The sequence below is a fragment of the Nelumbo nucifera genome, chromosome 6 (genome assembly GCF_055504915.1).
Source record: "Nelumbo nucifera cultivar China Antique chromosome 6, China Antique-T2T, whole genome shotgun sequence".
Classification (NCBI taxonomy): Eukaryota; Viridiplantae; Streptophyta; class Magnoliopsida; order Proteales; family Nelumbonaceae; genus Nelumbo; species Nelumbo nucifera.
This window is the reverse complement of record NC_142654.1, coordinates 64,343,080-64,370,784: the sequence shown is the minus strand read 5'-3', so window position 1 is coordinate 64,370,784 and position 27,705 is coordinate 64,343,080. Positions and strand designations below refer to the sequence as shown.

The following is a 27,705-nucleotide window of genomic DNA, read 5'->3' as shown; positions in this document are numbered from 1 at the left end:
TGTTTACAAGTCGTTGGAAAGTTGCTCCAGCGTTTTTCAGTCCGAAGGGCATCACTTTATAGTAGTATAGCCCCAATTTAGTTACAAAAGCAGTCTTATCCTAATAAGCTACGTCCATCATAATTTGGTTGTAGCCAGAATAGGCATCCATGAAGCTCAACAACTTGTGCCCCAAGGTTGCGTCTACCAGGCGGTCTATTATAGGGAGTGGGAAGCAGTCCTTCGGGTAGGTTCTATTGAGGTTGGTATAGTCGACGTACATGCGCCACTTTCTGCTAGCCTTCTTCACCAGCACGGGGTTGGCCACCTAGCTTGGGTATTGGACCTCCTTAACGAAGTCTGCTGCAAGGAGCTTCCCGACCTCCTCGCCAACTACCTTCCACCGCTCTAGGATGAGGTTTTGTTTCCTTTGTCTAACTGGCCTGACTGAGGGGTCCACATTAAGTTTAAGAGTAATTACACTAGGGTCAAGACTGGGCATTTCTACCGTAGACCAAGCATAAACATCTAAATTACCAAGTAGAAAACTTACTAGCAGCGACTAAAGAGGTTCGCTTAGTAGAGCGCTGATCTGGAGGGTTTTCGTCGGCTTGGCTTCAGACACTGGTACATGGACTATTTCCTCCATTGGGGCAGTTCGCTCCTCTGTGTGCTCGAGTGGTGGTTCGAGTTCGACGTCTTCCATTAACTTCGTCATTCCCTTCATCGACAAGAAATAGGTGGATACCACTGTACGAAGAGCATGCAAAATGGGTCGACCTAGAATAGCGTTGTAGGGGGATAAAGTCATGACCACTAGGAATGTGTGCTCAACGCACACTAAGGTGGGCCATGTCCCCACTGCAACTGGTACTGTAACTCTGCCGAGGGGCCTGGCCATTTCGCCGCTGAACCCCACCAGGGATGAATCTACCGGCTTCATGTTGCTCCGCTCTAGCTACAACTTGTCAAAAGCTTCCAGGAATAGAGTCTCGGCTACACTTCCTGAATCCACTAGGACCAGCTTTATCTTGAAGTCGTTGATCATAAGCTTGACGATGAGGGCATCATCATGCGGGTACTATGTCCCACGTGCATTGTCCTCGGTGAAGTAAATGGCCTCTTCTACCCGAGGTCATTTCGGTGGGTTCTCTGTTTCATGCTCTAATTCCCGAACTGAAGTCTCCCCTATTGCTGTGGTGCACCCCACAATGATGGACCCGCCAGTGATCATATTGATCACCCTGTGGATCGGCCTGTCTTCACATAGTTGATGTTGCCGAGTTGGTTGGTCATTCCTTCTGCTCGACTTCGGAGCTTCCCTTCTTTGATCGGCTTGTCGGTCCGATGACTCCCTGCTCTCATGCTGGATGTACTTCTTCAAATATCCACGATGGACCAGCTCTTTAATCTCGTCGCGGAGGTTCCGGCAGTCTCAGTGTTGTGCCCAATGTCACGATGGAAGTGGCCATAGACATTCGGGTTTCTGGTTGTTGGATCTCCCCGCAGCTTGGGTGGCCACTTGACATAGGGAGAATCCTTTATCACCATCAGATTCTAACCTCGCTTTGCATTGAGGGGGGTATAGGATGTCCTTTCAACAGGAGGGGTCCTAGATCACTGACTTGACCTAGAACCCCAAGGTGGTGACTTACTTCTCTTACAAGGAGATTTGCTTCTCCTCAGTGACTTGCTTTTCTTCTGCCGGTACTTGCTGCTACTGGTTCCTTTGTCTTCTTTCTTCCTCTTCTCGCCCTGTTGGATCTCTGTCTTTGAGACGAGAGCTTCTTCTGTGCTCATGAACCTCTCGGCATAGTCAAGGAACTTCTCAATCATCTTCGGACGGTGTACACAAAGGTACCATGTGAACTCAGTGTGCTTAACTCCTTTTTGCGCCGTAGTGAGGCGCATGGCCAGATCAAGATCAGGTATTTGCAAACACTCCTCATTGAAGTGCTTGATGTAGCTTCGAATTGACTCATTCTCCCTCTAGACCACGTTCAGAAGGCTCTCTTGTGATTTCAGGCACTTTTTACTAGTGACGAAGTGGGCAGTAAACATGTTGACGAATTGAGCCCAGTGTGATGTTCCTTTACCACTGCCTGGCTAATCCTCTGAAGGTGGTGGAAAAGGACATTAGGATCGAACTTTCCATCATAAGTCTCTAGTGTAGGCATCCTGAAATCTTTTGGCCTCGGGGCCGCAAGGATCTCAGGTGATAGGGGGGAGGGTCGGCTCAATGATATAGGAGCCAGTTGTGCAGCTACCGCGCTCACTTCCTCCCTCACCCTACTCGGTTCCAATGGCTGACTGCTTCTTGGCGGCGGGCTGTTCCTGGCCAATGATTGGCGCATTTTGCGACATTGTCGCTTCTTTGCCGCTTCCACATTGGTACTATTGACCTCAGTGTTATCCGATACTTCAACTCTAGTTTGTTCTCGCTCCCAGACACTATCACGATATGGGAGTGGGTTCCTACCTCCGGCGACTTCTCAGTCGCAAACTTGATGTTGACTATTGCGGGGGGCAAAGGGGTCTCATCGCGGACTCGCGCCTCTTGCCCCGAGATGGCGGTCACTAACTTGTAGCTTGCGATTCTTAGGCCACAAGTGTTGTTGCTAATCGGTTCTCGTGCGATGAATAACTTTGGCATATCTTTTGGGTTTCCTCTCTGAGAAGGTGGGGGTGGGTTCCTACCTCCAACAACTTCTCAGTCGTGAACTTGATGTTGACTATTGCGGGGGGTAGAGGGGTCTCGTCACGATCTCGCGCCTCTTGCCCCGAGATGGCGGTCACTAACTTGTAGCTTGCGATTCATAGGCCATGAGTGTTGTTGCTAGTCGGTTCTCGTGTGATGACTAACTTTGGCATATCTTTTGGTTCTCGTGCGATGACTATTGTGAGGGGCAAAGGGGTCTCGTCGCGAGCTCGCGCCTCTTGCCCCGAGATGGTGGTCACTAACTTGTAGCTTGCGATTCTTAGGCCACGAGTGTTGTTGCTAATCGGTTCTCGTGTGATGACTAACTTTGGCATATCTTTTGGGTTTCCTCTCTGAGAAGGTGGGGGTGTACGCTGACCATCAACACTACCTCTAGGTGGGATCCAGTCCTGAGGAGGGACTGGGACCTGTGGGTTTTCCATACAACGAGGAGGAGATCGACGCACACCTTGTTGTTGCTGCTGATTGTGGGCTTGATGCTGGTTCTAGTTTTGGTACTGATTCTGGTGTAGATGATGCTGGTTTGGCTACAGCAGTGGAAACTGCTACTGGTACTATATATAAAAATAGTATTGTTGAAATTGTTGGAGTTGGTGCATTTGTTGCATCTGTAACTGCATTGTGTGGACACTTTGGACTAGCTCATCAAACAGCTACTACCCGACCCCAGGAGGGACCACTGAAGGCTCCAGCACGGAGAAGGTGGTGCTTACCTATGGCAATGGGGCATTCAATGGTTGTGTACGGTATTGAGGTTGTTATGTCGGTATGGTAGGAATCCCCGAGACAGTAAGGGGATGGTGAACTGACCGATGTAGACCATGGGGAACTCTTGGATGGTTGCGGTCTATTCCTGTCCCACAGAGACAGTCATCTTGATGCTCTTCCCGGTGTTGCTTGTAGAAGCCATTGAGTGAATGAAATAGTGAGATAGGAAAGTTACCTTTTTTATCGTGTTCCCACAGACGGTGCCAATTGATCGTGCATGATCTGGGTGCTCCTAGCTGGAGGGCTGCTCGGCCGTCGGTGCGCTAATGGCCGGTCGAACTACAAGATCATCAAATAATCTAGAGAGCTATAATGCACTTAGTTACGTCTACCTGGGTACTAAGGGCTGGTGCCTTTATACAGCTTATCTGCCGTGAGCCTCAAGGAACCTCTCCAAGATCTTCAAATAGAGTTTGTTACGTGTCATCTTTAGTAGATTTGGTCATCTGAGGTACCCAGACCTCAGTGCTTATCCGAGGTGACCGGGGCACCCAAGGTGACTTGATTCGCCAAGGTCGTGGGAGGTGCCGAATCATCATCTAGTTAGCAGGTCGCGTCCACGTGTCCCCTGCTTACCAAGTCGGGCTAAATCACCCCTCATCACTAACAATATTCTGATCATCAAATTCTCACTCACCGGTTCTTTTATTTAGGCGTTGGTTTTTTAATAATTTCAATATATTTTTTTCAATTCTCACTATTTTAAAAATTCATGCACCGTTTTTCTATTCTCAGAATTCTCCAGCAACTTTTTTTGACATGTTTCTAGGGTGAGCGGGATATAAATAGTCATCCGAGAAGGGACTCAATAGCGGTTTTCATCCACAGTGTCAAGTGACACTATTCATATACGCAGGTTAAGAAGATGACCATTTTTCATTCTCGGGCTTCTCCGATGAATTTTTCGATGTGTTTCTGGGGCGAATGAGATAGAAATAGTCATCGGAGAAGGGACCCCAGCATTGGTTTTCATCCACATTATTGAGCAACACTATTCATATATGCGGGTTAAGAAGATGACCATTTTTCATTCTTAGACTTCGACGGATTTTCCAACACATTTCTAGGGTGAACGGGAAAGAAATAGTTGTCAGAGAAGGGACCTCAGTATCGGTTTTCATCAACACTATTCATATACGCGGGTTAAGAAGATGAGATGAATCAAGTACGAGTCAGGTTTGTATAGTCCTACCTGGTCCATTTAACTAATGTGACATGGCTTATCAATCGGAACCTGATTTTGGTTCCAGCCTCTTGATGAACCAAACAACACCAATCGGAATTCGATTCTATTTCCTGTTTGAACCAAACAGGTAGGGGGAATAGACCATTCCAATTCTGATTCCAAGGAATTCTCATTCCAATTCCAATCACAAACCAAATGGACCCTCAATTGGCTTTTGGCTTCTCCAACATGGAAAGCACAAAAAGCCTATTACAGAAGCACTCCTAAACACAACCTAAGTTGAATATTCCTCTTGTATCAACTAATAAAGCAATTTCTGAAGTTTAGGACTTAGGAGCACCATCAAATCTGATACTGTGCTTGTGTATGTTACCATCAGAGAAATGCATAGTTGCTTTCAGGGAGTATCTATAGATCTCTGCAGGTCAAAAAGACAGATTGATTACAAATAGATGAGAGTATGAGACCTCATAAATGAGCAATATTGTTTTCTCTTATTTGTAAGAATCAGGTGGTTTGAATAAACTGATCTTAGATGGCTTAGAATAACAAAAATAACAAGGATTAGTAGTTTTGTGGTCCTTGACCCTATTTTACCATTAATAGCCAGTAAATGAATGGCTTGTTAGTTCTATATTTTTTAATGTTATTCCCATCATGTGGATCTCACAATTTAACAATAGATTGGTAGTGAACATGACGGAATGGTGGAACAAGATTCATGTAATTGTAGCCACCCCATATGGTTGCGACTAGGGGTGTCAATTCGACTGGATTTGGTCCAATGTGAGTTCATTATAAATGGACCAGGATCGAACTCTCCATGAGATTCATAGTTGCATTACTCATAGCTTCCTTGTTCGTAGACAAAGCAAATTCAGAATTGCCTTTCATTCTAAGGCATAACTTGTATCCATGCGCTTCATTTTCGCCTAGAGTTCGCTCCCAGAAATATAGCCATCCCTACCCCCTCACGTCAATTCCACGAGCCTCTTATCCATTCTCATTCAATCACGGCAAGGGAGCAAGTTAAAATAGAAAAACTCACATTGGGTTTAGAGATAATCAGGCTCGAACTGATGACTTCCACCACATCAAGGTGACACACTACCGCTGAGTTATATCCCTTCCCTGCCCCCATCAAGAAATAGAATTGACTAATTATAGGCAAAGGGTCAAGAAACTCAACACCACTATTCCTGAACAACTTGGAGTCGGGCCTTTTTTTCGCACCATTACGGATACGAAAATAATGGGAAAAATTGGATTCAATTGCCAACTGCTCCTATTGAAATTAGGATTGACTACGGATTTGAGCCATAGCACATGGTTTCATAAAATCCGTATGATTTTCCCGATCTAAATTGAGCAGGTTTTAAATGAAGAAGATTTTGCTCAGCATGTTCTATTCAATACGGGTAGGAGAAGAACCCGACTTGGTATTGTTAAAAAAAGAGAGGAAGCAGAACCAAGTCAATATGATACGGATCAACCCCTTCTTCTTGCATCAAAGATCTTATCATTTCTGAAGGAACTAGAGTTACATCTCTTTTCCATTTCCATTCAAGAGTTCTTATGTGTTTCCACGCCCCCATTGAGACTTCAAAAAATGGACAAATTCCTTTTCTTAGGAACACATACAAGATTCGTCACTACACAGAGGAAGGATAAGATAATGGTAACCCCACCATTAACTACTTCATTTATGAATTTCATGGTGATAGAAACACATGTCCTATTGAGACAGAATTTCATGGTGCTAGGCAAAGATTTACTTCCGTGGAAAGGCTGATTCCTTCAAATCGACATGAGGGTCCAACTACATTGCATTGCTATAATCCATATTGTATATTTGAAACAGGTTGACCTCCTTGCTTCTCTCATGGTACAATCCTCTTCCCACTGAGCCCCCCTTTCTCTTCGGTCCACAGAGACAAAATGTAAGACTGGTGCCAACAGTTCATCACGGAAAATGACTCATCGAGCCGGAATCACTAACTAATACTAATATAATAGAAAAGAATTGTCTTTTCTGTATACTTTCCCCGATTCCATTGCTACCACGGGCCTTACACAATTGATTGGATCATATACATATCCCTTCAACACAACATACTCCCGGTGGTTTTAGCTCAAAAGTAAATCTAGTAAATTATCATAAACTTTGTTCAGATGGTTAATCGATTAATCATATACATAAAGGAAACTACATGAGTTAAATGCTCAAGAAAGTAATTCCAGGTAGGAGGGGGGCACAACAACAATTCTAGATAACAAATAACTCTTAGGTGCTTTCAGATCGATACTAATCCTTGTAAATTGGTAACTTCAGGGGGAGGGCCTCTAACTTAAATGGTAATCTTAGACCCATGTGGGGTCTGGATGAGCTGAAAACAAGAATTTACAATGTGGGTTAGGCACCCAATCATGTTGTAACATGCCTCATATTTCTCCCCTTTATTTATTAGCATATAAAAGTAATGGGAGAGTACATAACTCTCTGTTACCTTTTTAGTTTTTTAAACAACAAAAGAGGAGAGAGAAAAAGGGAGCCCATTTCATTTGTTTTTTTTTTGTTCTATTTTTTTATTTGATTCATCTGATAATTTTAATAAAAAATGGGAAAGATCATTGTTACATTTTGAACAATCGGGTTTACTTCAAGATGATAAGATGACATAATTGTAAAAAATCAAAGAAATTATTGATTGGATTGCAAAGATGTAAGGGAGATTGTAGCGAGAGAAAGCAAATGGACCTAGCAGGTTAAAAGGGTTGTGTTTTGTTTTTTGTCTTTGGAGGTAGACATTCGAAGAACTCCTCTTCCCTAAGGCTTAACACCAGCAACTACAGCAAGATTAGAGATATATCCTTATTCTATTCAACAAATTCTCCACTTTCACCAATTTCAGACTTCCCAATCTCCATGGTGTTACTTTGAAACTCAAATTTCTTTGATTCGTTCCTCATCAACAACCAATGCTTCTTCTACGCCCAAGTTCCCTCCAAATTCTTAGTTGTGGAAATTAGCACCCTGAAAAAGGCGATTCCTTTGGAGTCAGGAAGATGTATTTATCGATATAGCTAAGTGAGCAATGCCAAGATTATTTTGTCATTCCTCCATTTATTTCTGTTTCTACAACAAAGGGAAAAAAAGCAAAACTTTGAAAACAAGTTTAGTTTTGTTGCCAATAAAACATATATCTTGGGAATTTGGATGAATATCAATTTGAGATCAAGACCCTTTCTATTAAAGCCTCATTAACTATTTTCCATTTTTTCCTATTAAATACTATAATATAGGACGGAAAAAGATTGCTCGAAAATTAGAATAGGACTTGTTGCGGGTCTTTACTTCTATCTCCAATTTGATTCGCTCTGCTTCTTTCTTAGTGGGGGGGGAGAGTTTAACCTTTCTCCAATTACTTTTCAAAAACTAATACGTGTTACAATGGGGTTGGGTGCCCATCCCACGTTGTAAATTCTTGCCTTCAGCTCATCCAGACCCCAAAAAGTGCTTAGTTTCATGCATTCATACTCATACATGGTATGCTTATGATATGCCTATTTAGTATGCACATGCTTATATGATACATCTATTTATAATCCTATGCTCATACCTTTATGGTTTTATGTGATTGTGTCCATGAAATGCTCAAAAGTTTGACTCATGCTTACATAATTCATATTCATAAGTATATATCTCATGATTTGATGTGCTCATGACTGATGATTTTATTCTAATAACTAATACTCATTATGCCAGTAATCTATATCCTTATATACAATTATAAGTGCATACTAATGACTATGTACACATATACACATGTACTCAAAACTAATGGTTATAATTTGTTACAAATGACTAACAACTATATGTTTAGACACGGAAATTTACAAACACCTATGGTCATGACCTATATCGTTACTTGGGCTCATAATTATGATATTGTATGCATACACACACACATGATTGGCCACAATAAGAATCACATACCAAGACACTTAGACATCGTTAACTTACATGTCAATGGATAACTCATTTATATAATTTTTCTATCACCTATAGTAATATACTCCTATACGGACTTACATTCCTGATCACACTCAATACGGTTATACACTCAGCACAATATACATTACATATCTTATACATTTGGTTCACAAACATACGTGCATAGTCAATAGACTTACACACCCATAAACCCTTAGTATTTTTGATAAAGTACAGAATGAGGCTAACAACTTCCATGCAAGTTGGGACCACTACAAGACATGAGAAGTGGAGATGATGCCATCGACCCAACTTAGTAAATATTTACCAAGATAGCATCATTGTGGAATTTCTATCTTAGTTTGTATTTACCAAGTTAGTGCTATAGCAGGATTTCTGAATTTGTATTCAATTACGACTTTCTTTTTTGAAGAGATGTAGTAGGATTATAATGAGTGTTTTATTAGATTAGGAAACTTCCATATAAGAGGCATTAAGGTGTAAGGAATTCTATATAAAGTAGTAGTTAGGGCAAAGCTAGGGGAGTTTTTTTGTTGATTTTCTCTTAAGTATTCAGTGAAGAGTTATTCTTCATGTTTATTATGGATTTAGTTCTTTTCTTTGAATCTTCTTTGAATGTGATTTGTTTTCTGAAATACATTATTTGGTATTAGAGCACAAGTTTGATCATTCTTTGCATTATTACTCTTAAGAATAAACAAGTGGCTCGCATCCTGGAGTAGGAACTCAACAACAAAACACAATAAGAGATGGAAAAGTTGAGAAAATAAGTAGATGCACTTTCTTAAGAGTTGAAATCGCTATTTCTCGTTCTAAAACAGGGGACAGTGACTCTGATGGTAGTGCCTCCACTCGTTCCTTTTTATCATCAAGGCAAGCAACCAAATAGGTTGTAATTGTGGGTGGTGATTAAATACAATGGGAAATGGGTCTTAATTGAGATTGAGATCCCAGAGTTCCATGGAGATATGAATCTATAAGAATTTATAGACTGAATATTCTTCGTAGTAGAAGAAATCATTGAATTCAAGAAAGTTCCAAAAAGCAAGATTGTACCCTCAATTGAAGGTTATGTGACACAAAAGAGGCAAGGAAAAGATTAGAACATGAGAGAAACTCAAGACAAAGATGATGTTAGAATTTCTACCCCACAACTATACTCGTTTACTCTACTAAGAATTGCAAAACCTAAAGCAAGGGACTGATACAGTAGATGAGTATACAAGAAAGTTTCACTTGTTAGTGGTCCGAAACTGGTTAATTGAAATTGGTGACCAATTAGTGGCATGGTACATCGGTGGCCTGAGACCAAATGTTTAGGATGTATTGGATTTATATGATTGTTATGACATGTCTATGGGACCTATTATGGGACATACAATGCATCACAGACATATGATCATTGCGCTTCAACCGGGTTATTCTATTCCACCTCTTAGAAAGAAAAGAACTTAAATCAAAATACTTAATAACACAACAATACATTTATACAAAACTTCTACCCTGAGCACACGCAATGGAGCCATAGACAGTCAAGTGAAATCCAATCCACAAAATAATTTGATCTATGGATAGCATCATTGTGGTAAAGGTTCTAATGCCAAAGGAAACATTACTGTAGGGCATAGAGGGGGAGGTCATAAGCATCTATACCGTAAAATAGATTTTTGACGGAATGAAAAAAAAAGACATATCTAGTAGAATCGTAACCATAGAATACGACCCTAATCGAAATGCATACATTTGTCTCATACACTATGGGGATAGTGAGAAGATATATATTTTACATCCCAAAGGGGCTATAATTAGAGATACCACTGTTTCTAGTCCTGGTCCAGAAGTTCCTATAAAAATGGGAAATGCCTTACTTTTGAGTGTGATTTGAACCATTGATTTACGTAATTGGAAGTAACCAATTAGGTTTACGACGAAACCTATAAATCGATCACTGATCCAATTTGATTACCTCTACGAGATAGACCTCAATAGAAAACTGAAGAGTAACAGCAGCAAGTGATTGAGTTCAGTAGTTCCTCATATCAAATTATTGACTATAGAGATATGGTAATATGGAGAAGACAAAATTGTTTGAAGCACTGACAGAATCGGAAGTGCCCCTTGTTTTAACGAGAGGATGATGGGTTATTCACATTTCATTTGATGGTCGGAGGCGAATTGAAAGCTAAGCAGTGGTAATTCTAAAGATCTCCCGGGGGAAAAAAGGAGATGTCTCCTACGTTCCCTGTAATATGTGGAAGTATCGATGTAATTTCATAGAGTCATTCAGTTTGAATGCTACATGAAGAACATAAGGTAGATGACGGAATGGGGAGACCTAGGATGTAGAAGATCATAACATGAGTGATTTGGCAGATTTGGATTCCTATATATCCACTCATGTGGTATTTCATCATACGATTCATATAAGATCCATCTGTCTAGATCTCATCATATATATCCAGAAAGTAGTATGCCTTGGAAGAAGCTTGTACAGTTTGGGAAGGCGTTTTGATTGATTAAAATGAAAAATTTATTCAATCGAGATGGCCTTAGGCACGGCCATGCATAACATAGAAATCACACTTGGAAAGGGTGGACAATTAGCTAGAGCTGCAGGTGCTCTAGTGAAACTGATTGCAAAAGAGGGTAAATCGGCCACATTAAAATTACCTTTTGGGGAGGTCCGTTTGATCTCCAAAAACTGCTTAACAACAGCCGGACAAGTGGGTAATGTTGGGATGAACCAGAAAAGTTTGGGTAGAGTCGGATCTAAGTGTTGGATTGTTTGTTGCAATGCTTCCTAAAAAAAGGGGTTTCATTGGACTAAGGGCGGGAAGGAAGAAAGCAAGTGGATCTGCTAATTCTTCATCCTCAAATCAGACCTTCCCACGGGATATTATCTCAACGAATAAGTGATTGTAGGAGTTAAATCTTGATATAATTCGAAAAAGCAAGAGGCAAGTCCAAGCAAAATAAAAAATACGTTTTTAATGTAGGATTCGCAAATAAAAGTGCTAATGCCACAACCAGTCCATAAATTGTTAAAGCTTCCATAAAAGCCAGACTAAGCAATAAAGTACCTCGTATTTTACCCTCTGCCTCTGGTTGTCTCGCGATCCCTTCTACGGCCTGGCCCACAGCAGTACCTTGGCCAACTCCATGACTCATTAATCAGATGGATTTTTTGAAATAACGGTTCAAGGAACAAGTGATTCCTTCTCTCGGCACCAGTTACTCTCTAGATCTACCCGCTCATCTTGTTAGTGATATTGAGAAAAGGTCAATAAAATATTTCTATGAATTTCCTAATTTCTATGTATACTAAACTAGTACAGTATCCTATATATAATTTAATAATTCATTTTTATAAAATTTAATAATTTATTTTATAATTAAAAATTTTAAAAAATGGATTCTAAACGAGACAAAAAAAAGGGCTTAGAGACCGCTCAAAAAATGAAGTGCCTAAGGATTTTCCTTTGAGCTTTTTGAGAATTATCCAACTTGAGTTATGAGTATGAATGTTTTTTTTTTTTTTTCGCGAAGGAAGAACAGAACAAAAAAATGACTCAAACATAATAGTCTAATTGATTTGCTGACATGGCAGTTTTTTTTGTTTTCAAAAACAAAATCAACCATATTGTCCCGCACTACCTAATATAGGATCATAGGGCCACCAATTTGCAATGTTGCTGAGGTGACAAGAAAGGTGTTAACCAATGTTTTCGGACCACCGTTGACCTAGACGGTCAGACCGTTTGGCCCAGGAACTAGGGGTGCTCACGGTTTGGTTAACCGAATCGTGGACACTTTTTGGAATCGAACCGGTAGTACCGGTTTTTGGAAAACTGGTAATTGTAATCGAACTGAAGTTAGTTGGTTAATTGGTTGGCCGGTTCGGTTAACCGTCGGTTTGGTTTGTTGATTTTTCGGTTTTTACAATATATATTATAAAAATATAATAAAAATTATAAATATATATAAAATATTATATTTTAAATAATAAATAATATACAATATATTATAAATATATGAATTTATATATAATGTATATTTATTAATTTATAGTATATAATATATATAATATATATAATATACATAAATATATAAAATAGATAGAAATATATGTATACCGGTTGGTTCTAACCGCTGGTTTTTTATATTAGTTAACCAAAACCGAACCGGTATCTTCGGTTTTTTAAAAACACTGAACTGAAATCTTACCAACCGGTTCAATTAACCAATTTTTCGGTTTGGTTTTGGTTGATTTTTTCGGTCGGTTCAATTTTTCGGTTTTTTTTGTTCAGCCCTACTAGGAACCGTCTAGGTAATTGGTTCTGTTTTACCCCAAACCTGGTCCTTGGCCAAAAAAATTTGAATTGGTCAATGACTCGTTGACTCAGACATTTAAACCATCGACCCATTCAATGGTTTTTGGCCTTTTTTATTTAAATTATTTTTTTTATTTTTTAATTTTTCTTTTGAATGGGCCATCCTTTTGAACCGTCAACTCAGAACTGATGGCTAAAACGGTTCTGATTCCAGTTTTTAAAACATTGGTGTTAACATTAGATATATTATGTGTTGTAGGTGAATAAGCATTGTGTATTTCGGTCATGTAATCAGCTGCTTTTCTTGCCACCTCTGCTGTTTGAGGAGAGATGTTGTAAAAAATTAATGTTTGCTGGCTGAGGAATAGAGCTGCACTGTGGCAGACACTTTATGATCCAATTTGAGACTATTTGGTGGGTTTTCAACAACATGGTTGGATTAGTTTGGTTTTGAAAACAAGGCAATTGTCATGTAAGCAAAATTAACATAACTTTGCTGATGTAGCAGTTGCTTTTGTTTTCAAAAATTAAAACCGCTTAATTATTCTTAATGAAAGGGAAAAAAAAAGGAGAAGTACGGACAGGCTTAATGTAGATTTCTGATTTCCAATGTAGAGCTACAAACATTCAAAATGTCAAAAATTTATACTCTATGCACCCATATTCGTCCATGAATTGACATCAATTCCAAGCTGGCGCCTACCCCAAATGTGCTTTGAGCCTACGATATCTGACCCTGGGCTGAATCGTCATTCTCCCAAAAAAAAATCTTTTGCAATAAAACAAATTACATATGAGGCAGAAGAGTTTAAACATGTTAGTAAGCTCTAAAACCAACCAAAGTTCAAAGTATTGATATGCACAATACTCGTGATTAAAATGGCCGATGCATTAAGCTTAAAAAACATCAATCCTTTTTTTTTTAAGCAAAAAAAAAATAATAATAATAAAAGACAACCTTCAAGAATTAAATCAGGATATCTCATATATCTAGGAAAGGTATTATCATTCAAAGGTGGTCAAATGTTCTAAATCCTTTTATTTTGCGTACCAATGATACATTGTGATATTTTGAAGCTTGTCCTTAGTGGTGGCAATTGGGCGGGTTGGGTTGGGTTTGGTTTGGTCCATTTAACCCGCTAACCCGTTAATGACCCAATTATATAAAATTAAATGGGTTGGGTTCAACCCAAACCTGCTTTAACCCAATCCAATCCACCCAAACCCATTAATCTTATATTTATGTACTTAAAACCAAAAACTAACTACATCCTAATAAATTAATAAATAAGTTGGTTATATCTTAGTGGTAATAGTACTTGTTATTTACGATCAACTTGAACTATCTAATTGGATTGTCTTTGAGCTAATCACATCAAGAGTGGTTGAACTGCTTAGATCTGGACCAGTCCGGCCGGACCAGGTCCCGATTGAATTGGTTCGGACCGGTCGGGATCACACCCGATCGGGCCGGTTTAGCTTGGTCGGTCCAGACCTTGGTTGGACCGGTTCACTTTGGTATGAATAGACTGAGCCGGATTCGGATCAGTCCCAAGCCAGAGGCTCCAAAGGATCTAGGTCAGCTAGCATTGTTGACCCGTGTCGGATTCGGGTCGGGTTGTATGGATATGGCCCGAACCGATGATCTGAACTGGTCAAAGCAAGTGGGGTGGTTTAGTGTCTGGACTTCACCCGTCAAAGCAACCGGGTTGTGTGAATAATGTTTGGACCGGATGACCCAAACCGGGCAAAGCAAGTGATACCAAGCCATCCTGTTTGAGCATTATTTCAAATTCGAGTTGACCCAGATCGGTATATGTTGGATCGGGTCAGACTGTGTTGAACTGAACCGGATGGGTGAAATTGATTTGGGTTTATGTTGGGTGAAGTGTGTTGATTCAAACAAAACTAAATTTAGTCAACAATTAATAGAAAATTAATGCATTAATTATAAATTATTTAATTCAAATGAAAAAATAAAAAAAAAGACTAAGGAATTAATACTTATGTTTGTAATGGTTAACCTAACGGTTATCCACAACCCAACCCATTTAAATGGGTGGGTTGGGTGAAAAATTGCCACCCCTACTTGTCCCCAACCTTAAGAAGGCCATTACAAGGGGCCTAACAAAGCACCTTATACCTAAAACAAGTATCTATAAACCTCCATGCCAATATCGCCTTTAGTTTGTTGATTGGATTCAAATTTCACCATTGAGACAAATATATACTATGGGGCCTTTCATTAAAGGACTAAAATACCATTACATTTTGGTCTTTAAATAAAATTTATTACGTGAGGATTGAATTGAAAATCAAGGGTGAGTTTAGCAAGCTCACTGGGTCACGGTTTTATGGGTTAATCGACCAATTAGATCATTTAGGACATGTTTGGAAGTGCTTATTTTAAAAATAAGTGCTTATTCAAATAATCACTTAATTACATTTGGCGCCCAGCTTTTTCAAGTGTTTATTTTAAAAAATCAGGTGTTTGGTAGTCTTTTTCTCTGATAAGCACTTAAAATAAGTATTTGTGATTATTTTGTCATTCATTTTCTTTCTAATTTTATGAAAGCAATTTTATAAACACTTTTACGAAACCACTTTTATGAAAGTACTTTTATGAAAGCACATTTATAAAAGCACTTTTATGAAAGCACTTTTATGAAAGCACTTTTACAAAAGCATTTTATAAAAGCACTTTTCGCAAGTAAAAGTGCTTTTATAAAAATATTTCGGTAAAATTGCTTTTACAAAAGTGCTTTCATAAAAGTACTTTTATAAGTGTTTTTGTAGAAGTGTTTTTATAAAAGTAATTTTATAAAAGTGCTTTTATTAAAGTACTTTCATAAGAGTATTTTTATAAAAGTACTTTTCATAAAAGTGATTTGATAAAAGTACTTTTATAAAAGCACTTTATGAAATTATAAAAGCATTTTATCAAAGCACGTTTATAAAAGCACTTTTATGAAAGCACTTTTACAAAAGCATTTTGTAAAAGCACTTTTCACAAGTACTTTTATCAAAGCATTTTATAAAAATACTCTTATGAAAGTACTTTAATAATAGCACTTTTATGAAATTTCTTTTATAAAAACACTTTCATAAAAGTACTTTTATGAAAACACTTTAATAAAAGTACTTTTACAAAAATACTTTTTTAAAAACACTTTTACAAAAATATTTTTATAAAAACACTTTAATGAAAATACTTTAACTAGAAATAATTTTATAAGTGATATTTAAAATTCAACTATGAATAATTTTGAAAGAAAAAATTGAATAAATATTTATTGTATAAACAGTTAAAAAACCTTTTTGAGATGCATTAAAGGAGATGGAGCCTACATGGCTACATGTATTGTTGGGTGTCTGCACAAACAAAAATGAAAATTATATTCCGTCTTCTTGGGTTGTTTCCTATTTGGCGTTATGGTACCTGTTGCAATGTTTAAAAAGCTGACCCATAACCAGAATCGATTTGGTCATTGGTTCAACCATCAGTTATAAATAGATCTAACAATTAAATAAAAATTTGGCCTAGAAACCATTCTCTCTCCCTCAAATAGGCTAATATTTTGGCCACTCTCAACAGGTTGCTTACCAATTTAATTATTTTTGAAAAATAGCAGTTTGGGGTTGAAAGTTGAAGCAAAACCGGTACTCTAAGAGTCTAAGTGGTCTCTATGCCAAGCAGTACGACTGTCCAAGTCAACAACGATGGTGTTGTGCTTTTTAGTTCAGTTTGCCAATGGCGTTTGGTTAGTTTAGTTTAAACATGTTTGGGAATTAAAATCAAATAACATTAGTTATTGATCAATAATAATAATAATAATAGTAATAATAATAATAATGTGATTAGATATAAAATTAAATTAAAAATATTTAATTAATGTAAGAAACAAAATAGGTTATTAATTAATTAATTTAAACTTAGGAAAATTATAAGTATAATTAATTAATATAAATATATTAATAATCTACATATAAGTTAGTTAACATTTTAAGTGTTAATATTAAAATGTCAGTAGTTCAAAAGTAATTACTATTGAGATCTAAAATCTATTTAAATACCATTTATAATAATTACATTCAATTTAAATTTTATAAGTTAAAAATATTTTAAATTGATCACAGATAAATAAGTCACTTAAAAATAATATTTGGGATAAGAACCAACTCTACCCAAATGAGAATATGATAAGACTTATGCTTCAATTTCCTTTAACAAAACTGATGCACAGGTCCCGACTAATTTTTAAAATAAACACTTATTTCGGACTTATTTCTCAAACACCAATAAGTGCTTGTTTAATGGTAAGGTCCCGGCCTAAATAAGCAGTTATTTAGAATAAACACTTATTTTTAAGCACTTCCAAACATGGCCTTAGCTCATAAGGGCTGTCAAACAATCAAGATCAAATTAGCTAAATTTGATAATTGTTTTACTAGCTGTGAGACCGACCATTTTGGTACACACCAGCCATAATATGCAGGTAACCCACAACCACTCAATCTTTCACTTGCATCTATGGCTGGTGTGAAACAAAATGATTGGTCCCACGAAGCTCAAATATATTTCTTTTTCTTGTAGGCTTTTGCAAAAGATTAATTGCATAAATCTGTCTTCTTGTGTATTCTCATTATAATTAATAATTACGGTTATTATAAATTTTGTTAATAAATAGAAATTTATTTTAATTTTACTTTAAGTTAAAATTATAAATACTGATATTAATAAATTTAGTAACCCGGTTTTAATAATTACTGATTATTAGAGTAATTTAATAAATATATAATTAGTGATTATAATTAATAATTACTGTTATTATAAATAAATAGATATTTACTTTAATTTTACTTAAAATTAAAAATAAATACTGTTAACAAATTTAGTAATTATTGTTATATTAAAAATAATTAAAAATTTAATGGAAATTGGCATTTTGACATACCGTTTGCCAATGACGTTTCATCTATTTTATCATATTTTATGGAAATTATTGTTTATTTAATAAAATATTATACTTACTGACTATTACTGATAAATACTGTTAATTTAATTTAATTTTGGTAATTATTAATTTAATGAATATTGTTAATAAATCCTATTTATAAATTTAATAATTACTGTTATATTAAAAATAACTAAATAATATTATTAAAACTATCATTACTGATTATTTAATAAAATATTATAATTACTTACTATTATTGATAAATGTTGTTAACAATTAAATATTTAATAAATAATGTTAACAAAAATTAGATAAAATAATGTCTGTCTTTTTGCTTATTGAATTTCTTTGGTTTAAATTTTTGGGTTTTGTGCTTTGAAGATTGTTACATAATGTTAGTTAAAAATGCTGTTTGCATTTAGCTTAATGAACTTCTTCAAGGTTCTAAATATCGACATGAGCCGATATGCCCTATCGGTGCTTTTTTTTTAATGTTTTACTTATTTTTTTCAAAATCGGTTCAGAGGGGCCAGTTTAAGGCCTGGCTACCCTCTGAACCAGTGGCTGACCTAATACAACCCCTAGGGGCATATCAAGTAGCCACTGACACAATACGTATTGGCCGATACGAGCCGATATGTATCGATACTTTGAACTTTGAATATCTTTGACTTACATTTATAGATTTTGTGCTTTGAAAATTGTTACATATTGTAAGTTAAAAATATTGCTATTTGAATTTTTTTTTGAAATTTGATAACTCTTATACCTAAAATTGTTAAATAATGTGACAATAACAATTGTCAAATAATTATAAAAATTATCAAATATAAAATAAAAGAATTTGCCATTATTAGTCATAAATTACCAATATTTATAAAAAAATTACTAAAAATAAATCAAAAGAAATCATCACAAATTAGTAGACTTTAGGATGATAATTACTTGAAATTATCAAATAATATAATCCTAAATACATTAAAATAATTAGCCAAAAATTATCATAAATTAGTAGAAATGTCCAGAAATAGCCACTAAATTCCATAAAATCGATAAATTACTATAATTTACCAATAAACTATCATATAATAAATATAATACATTAGTATATATTTACCAAGAAATTAGTATATAATAGAAATTAGTAGAAATTATATAATAGAAGTAATTTCCACTAATTGACCAATAAACTATCATATACTAAGTATAAAAAATAAGTATATATTGACTAAGAGTTCTCATAAATTAGTATAATAGAAATTACCAGAAATTAGTAGAACTTAGCCAAAAATAACCACTAAATTTCATAAAATATTATATTTACCAAGAATTATCATAAATTATTATATAATAGAAATTATCAGAAATTAGTAGAACTTAGGGAAAAATAACCACTAATTTCCATAAAATATGATAAAATAGATTAAATTAGTATAACTTTGTAAAAATAACCATTAAATTCCAAAAATTAATGAAACTTAGGATGATAATTACTTCAAATTATCAATTAACATGAACCTAAATAAATTACAATAATTTGTCAAAACTTGCATTTCATTTTCCCGTGCATTGCACGAGTCCCCGGTAGTTAGTATTTAAGCAAATATATAGATAATTTTTATACAATTGATGTTTGTGGCTGAAATGTTTTAGGCTTATCAATACAAACTGGTCAAAGATATTTATTGTCACATTACATATGAGATTCACTACAGATAAAATGATTAAACTTCAAACCAGAGGAAGAAATGTCGATTATTTATCTTTTCAAAAATAAATGTCGATTATTTAAAGTTTCAACTATAAATACAATGATCACTTCTTATACATGTATATCTATTTCAATTATAGACATAGCGTGACGACAAACCTCATTGAAAAAGAAGAAAAGAGAAATGCGGTGAGCGTGGATCGAACACGCGACCTTCAGATCTTCAGTCTGACGCTCTCCCAACTGAGCTATCCCCGCTTATTATTATGAAGTCGATTGCACCAGCCGGGAATCGAACCCGGGTCTGCACACCGTGGCAGGGTACTATTCTACCACTAGACCACTGGTGCCTTTTTGATTCCATCATTTTGTTTTACTTATATGTATGTTTTTTACCGATTGGTTGAATCTGCAACCGGCCAACCGCCGCCAACCGGCCCTATATCAAATGCTTTCGGAGAACTAAAGCAAAACCCGGCCGAAACTCACGGAATAGAAATAGAAGAAAAACAGTTATGGTTTTCTTCTTATAAGTTATAGCACTTCAAATCTAATGAATCAATGTTGTAGCGGTCTAAAATATAGGGTATCATGTAGGCTGTGCCAGGCCAGCCTGACACGGTTTTGTTATGCCACCCGCACTGTAATGGGCCTTCTACGACCTTGGCTGTTTTTCATTGAATTAAGAGAGATGCTTTTCAATTTTGGATCATGTGATTAGGGTTGGATTCGAGCTAAATACTTAGTTAATCGAGTTTGACTTGCTGAAATAGTGTTACGCTCGAGCTCATTTCGAGTTAGAGACTTAAATTCGAGCTCAGTTCGGCTCAAACTCGATTACAAGTCAAGTTTTTTCTAAAAAGTAAAAATTATACATATAAAAGTATTATTTTATTTTATATACAAAAAATTATTTATTATTATATATAAAAAAATAAAATATTATTATATACATATATAATTAAAATTATTTATTTATTATACTAGGCTTGATTAGGCTCGCAAGCTTAACAAGTCGATCTTCACTAAGTTCGAGCTCGGTTTAAACAGAGTCGAGCCAAGCTTGAATAGCTCGTGAAAAGCTCAACTCGTGGCCACCCCTACATGTGACCTATCTCTATACGATGATTTCATATATGATTTTGCTTATTAAGGTGAAGAGAATGGAGTGGTTGCAAAGTAAAACATATCATTAGCTATCTTTTTGTTTTTGTTTTTTTTTTTTTGTTATATTGTATTTGGATTTAACTTTCATAGTTTGTATGGAACCCAAGGTAAATAACTGTTTTATATAATGGGGTTTTGATTTGTGGACAAATTAAAAAAAAAAAACAAAAGTTATTAAATTTCATTGATATGGATGTGTCTCAACTCTCAAATAAAACTCACTAGTTTGTCTAATATAAACAAGGGCAAATTTCTTAAATTATCATTATGGTTTAGTTAATTGATTAACTTTATCCTTATTGTTTAACTATTGTCTTGCACCACCCCTACTATTTCTGACAATTGCCTAAAATCTCCTTTAACATTAACATTTCGTCATAAACCGTTTACACGTAACATTACATGACTGTTATATTTTTCAAAAATCCTTTTAACACTTGGTTCCAAACGGCTTCTCCCATCGCTAAGGGTTCGTCTCTCCATTTCGAACATATTGCTGGGAAGGAAAATAGACCCGTGCAACACTAGCACTTTCAACGAAGGTAGAGGAAACAGGACGATCGAAGGAAAATTGGTGGTAGGTAAAGCTGGGCACTCGATGAAGTGAGAACCTCTGTGCACATGTAATTTTGATAGATCTAATAGTAACCGGATGTGTTGACATTGCAGATGATGACAGACCTAGAACTGAGCATTCCGGGTTTGATTCCAAGCTGTAGAAGTCACTGTTGGGTTTGATTCCAGCATCCTCAAGGACTTGAGCATTCCGGTCTCGCTGTGATTTTAATGTTGCGGGGATCAATCTGTCCAGCTTTCTCAACACTTGCAACTGTATTCTCAAACCTGCAAGACAACGATCATCCATTCTCACTCACCTCAAGACCTTAAGCTATATCTCTCGTGGAACTTTATATATCTGAGTTCGATCACCTTCCCAATGCCATATCAACGACATAAGATTCTGCAAGCATCCCAAAGAATTTGGTCAGTGAACAAGAGGGTGTAGACACTTCAAAACTTAGGTATTTTAGATAATTTAGAGTTTGCATCCTCAAGTTGCTGGAGTTTCAAAAGGCCTCTCCTCTACATGCAAAAAGCTGTAAAATCCATTTCAAACCAATTTCAGATCATATAAATTTTCTTATTTGCAACAATAGTTTCTGTTGTTACCTGGAACGGGACGAGGGCAACAAGGTAATTTCGCTTCTAAGCTGAAGGATGGCTGAGGGTCCAAGGTCTGCTGTGGCTGAGGGCTGGTAGGTCAGACCTGTGAAGAGGGAGAGAATATCAGAGGCCTTGGGTGCTAACCCGAGGCAGAGGCTCCGACGGTCAAGTTAGTACTGGGGAGTAGGAGGTGGACGAGGCTTGAGTGAGGAGTGCTGAGATGAGGTCACATAGGTAATTGTATAGCTCTTAGTAGTTCAGAGTCCAGATCCTTACCTTGAGGAGCTTGTCCCCTATTTATACTTGAGGCCACCTAGAGGTAGGTGGGCTCGGGCGGTCAGGATGCGGTCTAACCCTAAGAAGCGCGGTCATCTGAGGCCACCACGTGCAGCCGCACCATTGGCTCCGGGTTGCGTGCCAGCCTCTGTTCTACGCACACCCTCATTGGGTCCACCCTAGGCGCTGCCGTCTACCATGCACATGCCCGTTACTGGTTCGGGCCATCTACGCCTACATCAATTTCTATTGAGATCACTACAACAGAGACAATGATTGAGGAGTGTGGGAAAGAAGGGATTTTGCTTTGAGATGAAAAATAAAAATAGAGACAAAGGCGGAGATGGAGATGAAAATGGAGACAGAAAAACATTGACCATGACGGAAATGGAGACGAAGACCGAGTAGTGATTTGCTTATCATCTTCCTAAAATTTTTCATTAATTGGGTTTTATTTTGAAAGTTTGATGAGTAGTAGAGGTAAAATTTGACATTTCATTTTTTCTGTTAGCACTTATGAAATAAATTAGACTGATTCATTTCCTCCTCTTATCAATCTATCTAGTGGAGGCCACTTTATTAGTGGATTCGATAACTTTGTCATGATCAATGTATAAGTGTCGTAAGACTTAGATCCAATTGGATGGTTAGACTTTCAAAATTGGAACAGATAATCTTTTAGCATCCTAGTTATGTCTTCGTTAAATGACTGCTTTTTATGAGTCAAACGGGCCAACAACCTAATCTATATATAACATAAAAGCAAAAGGTCGTATGGTTGATTGTTGTGCATTGGCTTAATTACAATGATGCTTTATATTTGTTAAAAATTGTCTTTTTCTCATTTTATTTACAATCGGGCTGTTTTGGGACATGCCGTGTGGGCCGTGCTTCCCACCTCTGGGATACTTTAAGGGGTTGGCCTGGCACAACCCTCGGCCCGAGTCTGCGTAGGCCTGTGTCATGCCATGAGGTAGGCTGGTCCGCGGGCCAAGTCTTAGGTTAGGCCAAGCCACGAATCAGGCTAATCCATGTTTTTTAAAAATTTTGAAAAAAAACAATGAAAAAGGTAACATAAGTTAAAAAATAGATAAAATTAAAAAAGATCTTAAAATTTTATTTTATATGAATTTTGATGTATATAATTGTTTATATATGCAATAATATAATAAAATTGAAAATAAAATTATATATTATATAAGTATTGTATGTAATATACAGCTCGAGCCTGCGCGGGCCTGTGCCGTGCCACAGGCCAAGTCTTAGGCCAGGCCGAGCCACGAATCGGGCTAAGCCATGTTTTTAAAAAATTTGAAAAAATAATGAAAATTTTAACAAAAATTAAAATAAATAGACAAACAAATTTAAAAAAATCTTAAAATTTTATTTTATATGAATTTTGATGTGTACAGTTGTTTATATATCCCATAATAAAATAAAATAATATAATAAAATTGAAGATAAGATTATATATATTAATATATTATATAATTATTGTATATAATATACAACCCAAGTCCGCACGGTCTGGGCTGGTCCACGGGCCAAGTCTTGGGCTAGGCTGAACCACGAATCAGGCTAAGCCATGTTTTTTAAAAATTATAAAAAATAATGAAAAATGTAACATAAATTAAAAAATAGACAAAAATTAAAGAAGATCTTAAATTTTTATTTTAGCCCAAGCCCACACGGGCCCATGCAGTGTCATGGACCAGGCTGGTCTGCGGGCCAAGTCTTAGGCCAGCCCGGGCCACAAACCGAACTAAGCCTATTCATGGGCTCAATAGCCCAGTAGTTCAGTCCGACCCATTAATAGCACTAAATTAATTAATTAAATGATTTGAGATAGCCTTTACCAATCTTGTGTTGATAATACATAAAATTGTATTTATTTATTTACTTGTTTTACTAAATTATTTAATTAATTAATAATTTAATAATCTAACAAATTATTATTGCTAGCAAAGTAAGACATACAATCATGTATGTATTTACTCTCATTTATATATATATATATATATATATATATATATATATATATATATATATATTTACTCTCTCATTGTCTAATTATCTCATTTATTTTATAAATTTATTTATTTATTAAATTAAATTAATTATTATTTAACTATTTACAATTATTCCACTATATAAAACAAAAATACAATGGCAAAAGTCATCTCTCCCTCTTTCACTCTATTTCCCGATGATCATGATTATTTATTTATTTTATTAAATTTAATATATTATTATCCATAAATTTTTATTTATTTTAAATATATTTTTTTAATAAACTTTTAATTAAAAATTGATCTTTTGCAAATTTTTTCCTATATAATAATTTATCTTTGACAAACCACTTACCATCATGTTGCAAGGGCCCTTCCGCTAGTTGTTTATAAACGTGATGGAATTTTTAAAACGGTATTAGAAAGTTCCATTGAATTTGAAGCTTTTAGTAAAAGGAGAGTGCATACGTTCGAGCTATGGTATGTGTAAATCACTACATGGGCAATTTCAAACAGTAATTAACCGTAATAATTCAAAAGCTTAACAAAATTTTGTTAATAAATAATCAATTGTTACATTAATTATACTAATTATTTAACAGTGAAATTGTATTATAACTTAATTATCAAAAGTAACTTAACATTTTGTAAGACCCCTAAGTTTATTCAAAGAGTGAACCTTAAATATTAATAGTATCTATTGTCAGTGAATAATTAATTAACTGTTAAAATAGTAGAAAATAATAATAATAATAATAATTAATATAAAAATTTCAATTAACATAAAATAGCACAATATAATAAAAAATAACAGAAATTAATTGAAATTAATCACACTTGAGCTTTTTAGGGCTAGGCTCGGATTTGGGCCTAGACATTGTCTGTTAATAAGTGATAAAACCCGATCTATACTCAGCTCGAGTCCAACCCACCTCCGATCACTTTTTTTTTTTCTTTTGATAGAAAAAGTGAGTATACAAGCCTGGGGTAACTCTTTCCAAAGTGTCCGAGAAGCAAATTTGATTAAACTCCAACGGAAAACAATCTAAACTAACATCCTACCAAACAGCGCCTTATAAGCAAGCCAATGCATTGCTTGATTAGTCTCTTGAAATGCATGCCGGAAGGTGACTTTAGATCTGAAGCACGACGAAACGCTGAGACACTCATTGATGATGGTGACCAAATTCCATGGAGCCTTTATTTTTCTTCTGAGACAATTGACCACGAGCTTAGGGTCGCCCTCAAGAATGACTGGGGAGTCCTTGTAATTTAGGGCCAAGTTAAGGGCTTCCCAAACCTCAGCTAGATTACAGAGGCAAAATGAATAATATAAGATTCTCTTTTTTTTGGAATATCTTTTATTTTTTTATTTAAGGTCATTTTGTAAACAACCAATGAAATGTACTTTCCCAATAACCTAAATAATGTCTTCTCCTAAAATTTCTCTTAAATTACCTCCCCCACTTTCTCCAAAATTATCTCTAATTCCTATTTTTCCTCTCCCCTTCTTTTTATCTTTATCTATCTAAAAACGTTTGGATTAAAAAATTTAAGAATTATTTAAATATTCTAACAAAATTATATAATAACTTTAAAATATTTATTAAAAACACAAAAACTAATTTTATATTTCTACAAAATATATCACAAAATTATGTAAATATTCTAACAAAATTATATAATAACTTTAAAATATTTATTAAAATAAGGCTGTGAAGAAATTTTCTCCTTTTTTTGAATTTTTTATTTTTTTATTCTATGTCATTTTTTAAAGAACCAATGAGATGCACTTTCCTAATAACCTAAATAATCTCTTCTCCTAAAATTTCTCCTAAAACACCCCCCACGGTATCCCCCACTTTCTCCAAAATTATCTCTAATTCCTATTTATCTTCTAAATTATCTCTAATTCCTATTTATCTCCAAAATTATCTCTAATTCCTATTTATCTCCAAAATTATCTCTAATTTAGTAAGGAGTTCTATACTAAATTATCTCTAATTCCTATTTATCATCTCCCCTACTTTTTATCTACATCTATCTAAAGAAAATTTGGATTAAAAAATTTAAGAATTATTTACATATTCTAACAAAAATATATAATAACTTCAAAATATTTATTAAAAACACAAAAAATAATTTTCTATTTTTACAAAACATATCCCAAAATTATGTAATAAAAATTTAAATTATGGTTTTTTTCCGGATTATCAATTTAAATGTTTTTCAAATATTTAATAATATGTAATAGATTTAAATAAATAAAATTTAAATAACAAAAAAAATTAAATATTTTATAGATTATTTAAATATTTAAATATCTAAATATTTATCATAACTAGATTTTAAATAGTTAAAATATCGAAATTATGTAATAAATTTTAAAAATTTCTTCAAAGTATAAAAATAACTATAACATAATATTCAAATTTTATATATATAGTTTCAATTCCATGTCATTTTTGAAACAACCAATGAGATGCATTTTCCCAATAACCTAAATAATCGCTTCTCCTAAAATTACTCCTAAACTACCTCCCCCATTTTCTCCAAAATTATCTCTAATTTCTATTTATCTTCTAAATTATCTCTAATTCATATTTATCTCCAAAATTATCTCTAATTTAGTAGAGAGTTTTTCTCCTAAATTATCTCTAATTTCTATTTATCTTCTCCCCTACTTTTTATCTATATCTATCTAAAGAAAGTTTGGATTAAAAAATTTAAGAATTATTTAAATATTCTAACAAAATTATATAATAACTTTAAAATATTTATTAAAAACACAAAAAATAATTTTATATTTTTACAAAATATATCACGAAATTGTGTACTAACAATTTAAATTATATTTTTCTGAATTATCAATTTAAATAACTTAATATTTATCATAACTAGATTTTAAATAGTTAAAACAAAGAAATTATGTAATAAATTTAAAAAAAAAATTCTTTAAAGTAGAAAAATAATTATAAAATAATATTGAAATTAATAATAATTTAATATGTTAAAAAATTAATAATGAAATTATGTAATAATAGTATAAATTATGATTTTAACAATTATTAAATTCAATAAATAATTAATATTTTACATATTATTTAAGTATTTAAATAACTAATATTGAAATAATAAAATATTTAACATAACTATATTTTAAATAGTTAAAATAAAGATTATGTAATAACTTTAAAAAAAATCTAAAAGTAGAAAATTAATTATAACATAATATTGAAATTAATAATAATTTAATATTTTGGCATAATATTGTAAATAATTAATTTCGCTTATATCAAGTAACAATATAAGAAAATAACTTTTAAAAAAATAATATTTATTAATAATAATTTTAAGCTCTTAATTTGTTTTTATTATATAATTATATATACTAAAATTAATATTTATTATCTTTTGTGGTA

General features: G+C 34.6%; 2 non-coding genes across 2 annotated transcripts; both read right to left on the bottom strand.

Moving 5' to 3' along the window:
* Nucleotides 1-19,852: 19,852 nt before the first annotated feature.
* Nucleotides 19,853-19,925, bottom strand: TRNAF-GAA (transfer RNA phenylalanine (anticodon GAA)). Its single transcript has one exon. It is a non-coding gene; the product is annotated as a tRNA-Phe (tRNA).
* A 19-nt stretch (nucleotides 19,926-19,944) lies between these two features.
* Nucleotides 19,945-20,017, bottom strand: TRNAG-GCC (transfer RNA glycine (anticodon GCC)). Its single transcript has one exon. It is a non-coding gene; the product is annotated as a tRNA-Gly (tRNA).
* Nucleotides 20,018-27,705: the final 7,688 nt, after the last annotated feature.